Source organism: Tursiops truncatus, chromosome 2 (assembly GCF_011762595.2).
Source record: "Tursiops truncatus isolate mTurTru1 chromosome 2, mTurTru1.mat.Y, whole genome shotgun sequence".
NCBI lineage: Eukaryota > Metazoa > Chordata > Mammalia > Artiodactyla > Delphinidae > Tursiops > Tursiops truncatus.
In genome coordinates this window covers 22,955,515-22,966,514 of record NC_047035.1, presented here as the reverse complement: position 1 = coordinate 22,966,514, position 11,000 = coordinate 22,955,515, and positions in this window count along the sequence as shown.

The following is an 11,000-nucleotide window of genomic DNA, read 5'->3' as shown; positions in this document are numbered from 1 at the left end:
TAAGGGAGAGTAGATGAGATGAGAAGACAACTCCTCAGATGTCTTCTAAGGAGAAAATATAAGACGTGAAATTCAAATCTATTTTTAAAATTCAGCCTCATTTATTAGATGGACCCTGGTATCTTTTATCAAGACACAACTACTTAGCTAAATGATTATTTAAAAAATAGATGTATACAAATTCCTGAATAGTCTTATTTTGTTTTCTGAAGGGAATTTTCTATCATGTTTTGAGGACTCAACATCTGCCTTCCCAAAATAGAAACAATACTCTTTATGATTGTTGTATTAGTAATGAGCTAAATGATACACAAATCTAAGACCTCAAATTCCTCAGAGCATAATCTCTATTGCTTCCTGGTAAATGTTAAATAACACCAGCTTACTCAAAAATTGGCATTCACCTCCTATCAAGAGATGTCTTATTCTGACAATCATCTGACTCAATCTATTTCTGGGGCCATACAGGTCCGTATGACCAAAAGCAAACCCCTGAACTGATTTCTCTACCTATAAAATGGAGCTAAAGATGTCTTCCCACATTTATCTCAGGTTGGTGGCTGAGATAGTCATAACATAGTCATGCTTTTAAGAAACTTAGTCTTTTTTAAAAAAATGCTCAAAATAAAAAGCAATCTTGGATGATGTTTATTCAGACCTGCCAATGTCAATAGATTCCCTCTAATAAAAACTTCTTTGGATAAAAAAAGTTCCTGGCAGGTCAGATCTGATTTTAGTATTAATTACCTACCTGCTCTACCTGACTTTAAGGAAATTTTGGTTACTTCGTGGAAAACAGGAAAGATTACCTGTAATTGGGGATGTTAGAAATGGGCAAATTTTGCCTAAAGAATGATAATAATCAACCTGAATCTTTGCCCAAACTCAAAGCTGAACTGAACCTGCTCGAGAGCCCTCTAGAAAAGCATGAACTTAACGATAAATTATTCACCACGTCACACTCCTGCACCTTCCATGATTCTAGGGAGAATAGAAAGAAAAGCTGCCCAGATACTTCCAATCCTAGAAAACAATTGTTCTCCTAAGTTTCCTGGACCAGAATTGGATAGATAAATGTTCAATAACAAAGGAGGAAAACCACTGACATTTTAGTGGATAACGTGCTTGTCAAATTGAAGGCTTAACAAAAGTCAATGGCTGCCAATATGTGTGGTACTATTTTGTTTTATTCATCCTACACAGAAACATGTCCCTACTATCCAGAACTGTGGTCTCAAAAGAGCTATCAAAGCTATTAGTTTTCTTGTGTGACAAAATGACTCTTCCAGAAGGAATTAGTAGGCTTTGCGTGTTGGGAGGAGACAGGAGGCAAAGCGAAAAGATGGAAGACAGAGCTGGATTTAGAATAAATGTAATAAATATTGGGGGGGGGGCAGTGCATAATCAATAGCATTTGATTCCTTGATCACAACAGATGTATATTGGGAAAAACAGAGAAACATAAAGAATGTAGAGGTTCAAGGAAAGGATGTGAAATTGGAAGTCAGTGGGCAAAATACTTTGTTTTTCTATATGCAGCCCCCAGCGAAAGGATATGGGAAATGGGAGAAAGGGGATAGGAAAAAGTCAAAGACATTTGCTTACCTTGTGAAATTAGCTCAAGTTCACTCAAATGATTAGCCACGATGACATTTATTCAGTTAGCCATCCTCTTAAAACAGACATTTACTGAAACCTACAAAGAGCTAGTCATTGTACTGGGCATTGAAAAGGATCCCTGGGTCTCAATCAAATTCAGAGTCCAGTAGGGGGAGACAGATATGTAAACCAAAGACGGCAACTCAACAGTCTAGGGGCTATAATAGAATTGCAGCATACAGTATGGTATAAAGGAAAAAATTAGCCAATTCTATGTGGGATAAGAGTCAAGGAAGAGTTAATGAAGAATATACACAGGCCCCACTAAATATAGTTCTGCAAAATCTAATTTAGAGATGTGGCCTTTGTTAATGGAACAAGCTTTAAACAATGTTTTCATATACATCCATGTTTGTAATATTTTATCATCAATCTCTACTAGAGGGACTTACATAGTATTTTTTGACTCTGAAACATAAGTTGTTTAGGAATCAATAACCTTCTCTTGATAAACAATAAAGCTGTTATAGCTACACATAATGAAAAAAGTTTGCTTAGAACTTTGTTTTGACAGATCCTATCAGTAACAAAAAGAAACAGGGACCTGGGTATATCCTTTGATTTTCAATTGACAGGAAGTTACTATGTACAAGTTCAATCTTAACACCTTAATGTTATGGATATACCATGGAAGCTGGGAAGCACTTCTTGGCAGTGCTGTTCACGTCTAGTTAAAGAATACCTCAGTGACAGGCATAGCAGTGACCAGAACAATTCCAGTTCTCCATCACCACACTTACATGATTTCAAGGCATTCATTTCATTTTTAGGTTCTCCAGGTACCTCACCAGGGAAGCTAATAAAGCACATTAAGCTTCCAAATTAGTGACTATTGAACAATGTAGGCTTTAAACTGCTACAGGGAAAAATGGGTCCAGAAACTCAGAATGACTTTAATCCAAATTTTCAGTCTTTCTGTTCTTTTCAGTCTATAGCTTAGAGTACCTCTCTTGATTCTTTATTTGTGATTTTTATTACCTTTGACCTCTCATGACGAATCACCCTGACAATGTACAGAAAGCAGGGTTAGAAACACTGAGGATGTTTACTTGCTGGGAAAATTTATGAGCTAGTTCAAGAATGATGTGGAAATCAAGATTTTATGGAAATAGGTATATTTGTGAAATGCAGAACCTCTGGTTTAGGTGCACAATGAACATTCTTATTTCCATATTTAGAGTATAAACTCCTCCTGGGAAATAGTTAAATCCTGGGATTTGAAAACAGTGTTTATTATGGGAAAATTCAAACACATGTAAATGTAGAGTGATAAGAATAAGGAACCCTCATGTACCCATCAGCCAGTTCAACAAATACGAACTCATGACCAATCTTGTTTCATTTCCACCCACTTTCCTGCTTCCCATGTAATTATGCAGGACATTCCAGTCAAGATTTTTGATTCTCCCAAAACATCTACAATGTTTTTTTGACTACAGAAAGCATCATATAAATTAGCTAGCTAACTGATATTCTCTTGTCTCTATCTTTTTAATCACTGACACATCTGTCAAGCCACTAAGGAAGAAATGTAAAATAGACATTCCTCCCCATTATTTCTGAGCTTAAATCCAATCTTTCATCTGAGTACCCTTGTGCTACAGTGATGGGTGTTGTAAAAAAAATGCATACATACATTGATAATAAAACTATAACATTTTTCATAAGTTACTGAACCACAGTCATTTCCTTTTTTCATTCATTTTTGATTGTATGCAGTACACATGCTGACTCAGAGTGAGATTGCATTTTAAGTTACAAGGTGGTCTCAGTTTACTCATTTGCATCCACCCCCAAATGCAAGGTATGACATGAAATTGCCTACTAGGTCATAAGAATCTGACAATTCTGACAGAACAAAAGCTTATGATAAGAATTCATGGAGGTGATCAATGACAAGCTAATGTGTTTCTTGATGTGAAATTTCTCATAGTGAAACTTCATTGATACAAGAATATAAAAAAATTAATATAAAAACAAACATCACATGAATATAAAATTTAACTTCTTTGTGAAACCCATAATAATAGGTCTGTATGCCTAATTCCCTAAAGTTATTCTTCCTTGAGTCATCAAACATTCCCTAAACAGAATAATCTCTTCCATTAGAGATCTGGCATCTTCTCAGCTACTTAGAATTCCAGAACAACCCCCAGCCCCAAAAGTGATGAATAGATGTTTTGCAGGGTTTTATGGAAAATATAATACCTTTCTATTTTATACCATATAATACCATATTACTGATCACTAAGAAGGTGGAGGGGAGGAGGGGAGAAGGACGTGCATCTATTTGATTCTCTGTATTTTCTTCTACAGGAAGTATAAAATTTTACCTGATGCTATTCCAGAATAGTGTACTTGCATATGCATGTCCATTAAATTCTGTAGGTGTGCTTTGCTATATTGGAAAACATATTCAAATAATAAATCTCAATAAATGAAAATGAGTTTCTTTTCCTACAGTACATAAAAATGCCAGGGCAATCTGCTTTCCATGCTCAGACACCAAAGAGCTAAACATTGAGTGATATCTAACTTTATGAGACACATAAAAATGAAATAAAAATGAGTAAGAAGATAAACATTAAAGACATAAACACTGTCAAACAGAAATGATGACAAAGTTTGTAACAATCTGCATTTTTCATTGCTTTCTATTTACCTAGTTTCCCCACTATGCATTTCTCTTGCTCATTTCCCTTCTTTTAATAATGTATGTTCCCATAATCGCGGATACTAAAGTAAAGGATCTGAAACAGGACTTAGTTTATATTTATCTGGAGAAATATAAGTAACTTGAAAATACAAAATTTTCCCTATATACTTGAATGTTTCATCTAGCCACTTTCATTTAATAGCGCTGGAAAATTGAGCTCCTTTTTCACAGGGGTAGTTTGCTTTGTACTATATGAAACCACCATATTCAACAGTTTTTGACCTACAAAAACAGCAATTTCATATTGTTTAACCTAATAGTATTTCAAATAGCAAAAAGTCTACAGATTGCGATTTCTCTTAAGCTACATATGGTATTTATTGGTGAAATGCATAGAAAAAAATGAAAGTATTGTTTCCATTGGTGTACCCTTGACATTATTGAAATTTTATTTTTTAAATCATAACATATTAATAATAAAAAACAAATTAATATTGTTTTTTAGTCTGGTCAGTCAATGACTCTGTCATTGGCCTAATGTAGCCCCTGGAAGAAATTACACCCTACCAATTAGTGTGTTCAGTAGACATAGCAGTTCCTTCTTCAAAATTATGATACCTAAAATGTATGTGAGAACACAGAATGTCACTATTTATAAGACCTAGTAAAACCTTTAACTAGAAAATGTTTTGTAGACAATATGTTGCTTTGTTATTAAAAAATTAGATGTGCTTATTCTATAGTAATGATAGGGGGTGGTGTGGGGATGGACAGTCTAAAGTTTTGGAAGTAGAAAAGTCAACCTGAATGAAGACTGATGTTATAAAGTCAGGTTACATAACAATGGTACTCAGTTTAGCAAGAAGGGGCTTCTGTTACAGTCTAATTTTACGTATGTCCATAAAAAGTTGAAAAGGTAACTCAGATATTTTAAGTATAGAATAATTTCTTCTCTGATCATATAGTTCATGTCTGCTACTCCGAAGGTATTAGTATTAATGGGAACTTTTTAAAGACTTGATTTCTGAGTTACCATCTCAATTTGGGGGTTAATTTAGTCTGTCCCTATTGTAGACAAAGTTCAATAAGCTCCACAAAGCAGACCAAATACATTCTTTAGACACCAAGTCACTACTTTACTTCCATGACGTACCTTCATTAAATTTGTCAAACAAAATAAAGTAACAGTAAAGAAATATGGAGTATATAATAGACCACCAAGTAAGTACCCAATTATCATCTCACTTAATCCTTCTTTTATGATAATGATGATATCAACACAAACAGCACCAACAAGTAATGACAGCTGACACGTATTGAGACTTCATATATACTACTCACTCTTCTAAATGCTTTAATTGTATTAAGTCATTTAATCTTTATAACAATCTTACTGGCCTAAATACCATTATTAGGCTCACTTTGTAAGTGAGAAAACCAAGGCTCAGGGGAGGGGTAAAGCAAATTGCCAAAGGTCACAGTCTCTGAATTACAAAACCCTAATGCTAGAAGGGCTCATGAAGCACTCAATCGGTTTATCCCTCAATTTGTGTAGTAGACTAAAAAAAAGGAAAGAAACCCAAAAACCAACCAAACAAAAACCTCCCCTGCAAATGATATTAAGTCCTAATCCCTGGAACTCATAAATGTTAACTTATTTGGATAAAAGGTCTTTGCAGATGTGATTATGTTGAGGATTTTGAGATGAGAGATGGAGAAATTATCCTGGAATATCCAGGTGGGCCCTAAGTGCCATCTCATGCACCCTTTTAAAATGGAGGCAGAGAGAGATTTCACACACATACACACACGAAAAGGTAATGAGAAAAGAGAGCAAAAATAGATTTGAAGACACCAGCCTTAAAGATTAGAATGATGTGGTCACAAGCCAAGGGATGTTGACTACAAGAGGAAAAGAAAGGATTCTTCTCTAGAGCCTCCAGAGGGAGCATGACCCTACCCACACATTGATTTTTGACCCAGTGATACTGATTTCATACTCTGGCCTCCAGAACTGTGAGAAAATAAATTTCTATTGGTTAAAGCCAATTAATTTGTGGTAATCCATTATGGCAACCGTAGAGAACTAATACAGGCTGAAATTAGAATGGTTAAACTGTTGAACATAAGTTAAATGTTCTTGTTTTTAAAAACTCTAAAGATTTTTAAATTTTTTCCTTCAGTAACACACTGCAACATTTGACCATCTCACTCTTGGAAATAATTCTTTCTAATTTATAAATCATATACTTCCTTTTGCTCTGCCTTCTATAGGAAGAGATATTAGTTTATTTTTGTCCTTTATGAAAGTCCTCCATACTCTAAATGACTTCATATCACTGTTAAATTTCACAGGATGAATAATTCTCATTTATTTAGTCTCTTTATTACAGGACCAATTTCTGGTGTTAGGATTATCTTTCTAGTTTTCCTCTGAAGTCCCACTATAGTTGCAAAACTCAGAAATGGTTCCAGATTTCCAATAAACTAGATTTTTTTCAAGATCTAAGCATAATGGAGAGAGCTATGGAATGGGGTGAGTGTAGCTGTGTGATTTTCAGAATTAATAATGATCTTCAACTTATAAATACTTACATTAATTTAGTCAAAATTCCTCTAACATTAATTATTTATTCTACAGGCATTTCTATCAGTTCCACAAATTGCTTCTAGTCATCCAAATAGACTGTCAAAAAATTGTTAGATAATAGCATCTGTGATTTCTATACTGAGAATTTAATCTATAAGGTACTACAACAAATTGAAACAACATATATTTACTTAGTGATGGTAGACAAGATTTTGAATAACAGAAAATACAGGGGACATCATGACCTCTAGTCCATTTATGAAAATTATAAAAATTACAGATACACTTACTTGTCCTAAGCTCTGGAAGGTTTTACACCAACCTGACTGATTACTCTGAAACCACAACTAGATTACTCTGTGATAGGATGGCCAACAGAGGTGAAGCTATCTGCACATCTACCAGATGCTAGTCGCACCACCTCACCTTAGCCCCCAAACAAAAATGTCTCCAATACTGTCAAATGTTCCCTGGGGAACAGAATCAATCCCCATTGAAAATACTGATTTAGAACAAGCATAAATAATAATTAATATAACCAATTGCTGAAATGGGATAATTTAAGAAACAAAGAGTGGAGCTAATGCCTCTTTTACATTGGTCTTGCTTTAAAGGAAATCATAAAAGTTGTAAGGCAGGCCAACAAGGACCCCCTTGAACACAAAAGATAGACTTCTTTAAAAGAACAATTGAGCGTTCATTTATTTTTGTTATTTTTCTGAGAGTTTATTTTTTAATCAGACAATTTTGTGACTGATCTCTAGCCTCCAAAACAGCTTGCTCCTGTTCCATATCTCTTCGACGTCTTAATTTAGTTTTCTGAGAATGAGGATTTTAAAGCCAATCCTTGATTGACATGGATTACACTGACATTCAGGGCAGGTGTGCATCCAGAGCAGTTCTATTCATATATGTATCTAGAGCACACAAAGGCAATGTTCCTGCATTAGATATTAACAGTTTCATTAACTTAAGTGGCCAACAGGGATATTTTTAATTCCCTGGGTGATTTAGAAGTGGAGGTAAGGAGAAAAGGATTTAGTAAAAGGCCAACTGAGATGCTGTCCCCTTGTTTCACCCCCAAATGGGATCTCTGTTCTTTCTACAGCAGAAAAAATAAAACTAAGTGATATTAGTTAAAAGACTCCCAATAGCAAAAAGGTAGCATGATCTTTAAGAGAAATAGAAACTTAGGAAGCAGATTTTCAGCCCTTTACTTTCAAAATAATAGAATATGTAAGCACAAAGAATCTTAAATCCATCAATAACAGATTTCTGTAAATGTTTGTAGAAATGACACCATCTGAGTTGCTAGAACTCTAAGAAGCTTCTACTGTGATTTCTCTTTAAATCATGTAATTTTTAAAAAATAAATTTTTCATTATTTATTTTTTGACTGCGTTGGGTTTTCATTGATGCACGTGGGCTTTCTCTAGTTGCGGTGAGCGGGGGCTACTCTTCTTTGCGGTGCGCAGGCTTCTCATTGTGGTGGCTTCTCTCGTTACAGAGCACTGGCTCTAGGTGCGTGGGCTTCAGTAGTTGTGGCACATGGGCTCAGTAGTTGTGGCTCACGGGCTCTAGAGCACAGGCTTCAGTAGTTGTGGCACACGGGCTTAGTCGCTCCACGGCATGTGGGATTCTCCCGGACCAGGGCTCGAACCTGTGTCCCCTGCACTGGCAGGCGGATTCTTAACCACTGTGCCACCAGGGAAGTCCCAAATCATGTAATTTTTAAAAACATAATAGCAGGGGTCACATGATATTCTCTAGACATCTATCCCATTTGCATTAGGGTCAAAAAATTTCAACTCTGCTTTCAGAATTAAATAATCCTCACAACCCCAAAAGATAGTCTATTACAGCCTTCCTCCTATTACCAGGTGAGGGTGAAGATTAATAGCTGGCTTTCATTTCTAATACCTTCAGCCAGCAACACATTTTTGCCCATCCTACAAAGATAATGCATGTACGAACAAATATGGGCATGTGTTTATTGTTATTGTTTTTAATCAGGCATCATTTGTGAGAGTATATAGGCAAAGCTGTTGGAACCTTCTTGTTCCTGGCATCACAGCCACTCCCTTCCAAGGCAAAGGACACAAGCCCTGCCCCAATTCTTGTACCAGCAAGTCAAGGGCTTCTGCTGAGGATCTCTTTCACAGTCATGCAAAAATGAGTACAACCTCTGTAGACTGAAAGTAGATGGGGCCAGTTCTTGTTGCATTCCTGCCCCTCCTTCTGATTAAGTGTTTTGCTCTTTTGATTGAGGAAGTTTCAGTGGGTGAGGAAGTTACTCTTCAATTGTCATCCCTTAAGAGGAAGCTGACAGTGCTAATAGTTCAAGCATGGGTTGATTGATGAGACTGTCGCAGCCTGAGAGGCTGACAATCTTTGTCACTGTCAGGATCAGTTAAGCAGTTTCACCTGCCAAAATGTAGGTCTTCCTCCCCTTCCTCCTATACTGCCCAAAAAAGAGACAGGAGCACTACTGTTACTAAAAATAGAAGTCTCATGTGATTTGAGTTTTGTTGACTTTGTAGATCCAAGGACTTTGGCTCACAAATTGGAAGAATTCTCCACCAATTTTTCTTAGTCGATAATGTTGCATAAGGGAGAATACAGGGGTAAATCAGGTTTTATGAGGCCTGAAGTTTCTATAATTTGGGAAGGCCCTCTTTAAGAAAAAAAAATACATAGTAACAAATACAAAAATTGGGTACAAAAATGAGTAGCTATTCAGAATGTCGAAAAGACATCACAACAAATTACAAATTTTAAAAGGCTGAGAAATACCACAAACATCACAAAATTCAGAAAAATAGCATGGTATTCTTTACTAATTAACTACCTGATACATTTCTTACATTTTGTGACTATTTTTTAATCACCTCTTCATAATACATCAATACTGTCATACATTTTTCTATAAAGAATAAAAGATAATAAAAAAAAAGAAAGAAAAAAAAGTAGTTGAAGAAATAAGTACACAAAGACAACTTCATTCTGTATACATTTATTTAACTACAGGTATTATGTACCTGTCACTCCAAGTACTGTACTCTATGTTAGAGATAAAAATATGATGACAATTTGGACCTTGCCCTCTGAGGGGTCCTCATCTTAAAGATAAAGTGTATAATCAAATTCACATGTGTGAAAGATGTTCCTACTTAAAAATGCATGAAATCGTGAAAAAAAAAACTACAAGAAAAGATAGGTAAATATCTCTTTTGGATGAGGAACAATTAAAGCAAATAATGGAAGAAAACACAAAGGAAAATATATAAATTTAAGTATATTACACTTAAATACAACTCTGCTTACAAACTACTGTCAACCAAATTAATATCAACCAACGTATTTATTGCAAAAGGAGACTAAATATAACTTCTCTATAGTTATTTAAATTAATTGAGAACATTTCTATCCATCCAGTAGAAAAATAGGCAATAGAGATGAATAGACAATGTAAGAAAAAATGTGACCAAAAAAATATGAACATATATTTAAAAGAAATAGTAATGAAAGAAATATAAATTAAATCAATTCATGATATTATTTTTCACTTATAAAATTACAAATGTTTTTTAAGACAGAAGTTAATCCTAGTGAGGGTATGTTAAGATAGCAACTCTAATATATTGTTAGTAAGAGTGTCAATTGGTATAAATATTGTAGTAGATTGAATCATGGACCCAAAGATATCTAGGTCAGAAATGAACAATTATTTCTATTTTCAAAACTATCCTAAGGAATAATCAAAGGCAAATACCATATGATATAACTTATATGTGGAATCTAAAATATGACACAAATGAACTTATCTAGGAAACAAACAAACTCACAGACATAGAGAACAGACTTGTGGTTACTAAGGGGTAGGGGGGTAGGGGAGGGAAGGACTGGGAGTTTGGGATTAGCAGATGCAAACTATTATATATATATACGTATATAATGCATGCCTTTTCCCTTGTCAGGCAGACAGGGTGACAAGCAGACCATTTTGAAGTAATTAGGAATTGAGCTGGGTGAGAGCTGGGTTGCCACTTTAAACAAAGGTGTGAGCTATTCTGTGTTCCTAATAAACCTCTCCAC